A 1,886-nucleotide genomic window follows, 5' to 3' on the forward strand; every position below is an offset into this window, starting at 1 on the left:
GTCTAACACTCTAACACGCAGTAGCCAGTATGTGGGATGGGGAGTAGTTAGTGGATGAATAAAGCCCTGTGTCCAAAATATAATCATGTCTGGAATCCTGTTAATAACTAAAAGTCCTTTCAAGCCCATCATCTTATTTGTATCCTACGTGTTTGGAAATATTCACGGGATGTTCACCAGAGTTTAAATTTTTGGGGTTGCCAAAGATTAGATACTCTATTTCTATAACTAGGAGCTAAATCTTCACAAACTCTCCAGGATTAAATATTTTGTTTTATTCACACAAAGCAAAGCCATAATTACATGGACAAGTACTTAGTTCTGATACACAAAGTCAATGCAATGCTTCTTCACAATATGTGTAATTAGCATATACATCAGAAATCCAATGAGAAAAGCAAAATGTCTCATCAGTAGTGAATTAACAGGTTGATCTAGTTTTTGTTTGGGAAACTCATTGAAATCTGGTGTTGCATTCTTTATCTTATCAGGAAGCAAACCTGACCAACAAAACCAGAAGAAGTTACCTCACCATAAAACATTGTTTATTCCTCTACTTGAGTGTGTTGGCCCTGAAATTGGGACTGGATCAGGGTAAAGATAGAACCTAGTTCACTAATAACCCCTAAAATCAATTTTAAATTGTTTTTATTTAATTTTTGCAAATTTCATACTATATATTTTGTTGGTATTTAGATCCCTTTCCCTATCACACATATAACACCAAATAGAGCCAGTAAAGAAACTCCCTATGGCATATCCCAGTATACGGCATACACTAAAGGCACAGAAGTGAAGGAATTCTGAAAATTGCAAGAAAAAAACAAATCATAAATAAAGGAAAACCCAGTCAGAATTACAGCTGACTTTTCAATGCAAACTACGAAAGCCAGAAGAGCCTGGACCAAAGTACTACCAGTTCTAAATGACCATAGAGGCTAACTCAGTATACTTTTTTCCAGAAAAATTGTCTAATATATTTGAAGGAGAAAGAAAAATCTTCCATGGCATGAATAGGCTGAAAGTATTTACACCCACCAAACCAGAGATACAAAGGAGTGAAGAAAGGGATAACTATACCCAAGAGTCAAAAGAAAGAAAGTAATTAAAGCTATAATTGTGGAAATACAAGGTAGATAAAAATACAAACAAATTTAAATGAGGTTAACAAAAAGATATCTTTCAATAATAACTCTAAATACCAATGTCGGGAACTCCCCAGTCAAAAGACATTTGCTAGTTGAATGGATTAAGAAACAAAATCATTCCTTATGTTGTCTACAAGAAACAGCCCATTTAAAGGTTAGGTACTACCCTAAGGTAAAAGGATGAAAAAATTTTTTATGCACATGGCACTGAGGAACAAGCAGAGGTTGCAATTCTAATATCTGACAAAATAAATTTCAAGCTAAAATTAATCAGAAGAGATAAAGAAGACGACTTCATTCTGATCAAAACAAATATTGGCCATGAAGATATTACAATTATGAATATATATCCACCAAACGCTGATGCACCCAACTTCATAAAAACAGTACTACAGGACAAGACCCAGATTAATCCCAAGTCATTAAATAGCAGGGGACTTCAATACCACATTGTCTCCATTAGATAGGTCGATAGGACAGAGAATTAACAGAGAGACATCTGAATTAAACAATATCATATATCAAATGGGCCTAACAAACATCTACCAAATATTCCACCAAAACACCAAAGAATATACTTTCTATTCAGCACCCATGGAACCTTCTCCAAAATTGACCATATACCGGGGAACAAAACAAGCCTGAACAAATAAAAAAAGACTGAAATAATTCCATGCATTCTATCAGACAACAATGCAATAAAGCTTAAAATCAACACTGGAAGAAACCCTAGTAACT

Source organism: Nannospalax galili, unplaced genomic scaffold (genome assembly GCF_000622305.1).
Source record: "Nannospalax galili isolate Female #2095 unplaced genomic scaffold, S.galili_v1.0 scaffold672, whole genome shotgun sequence".
Taxonomy (NCBI): domain Eukaryota; kingdom Metazoa; phylum Chordata; class Mammalia; order Rodentia; family Spalacidae; genus Nannospalax; species Nannospalax galili.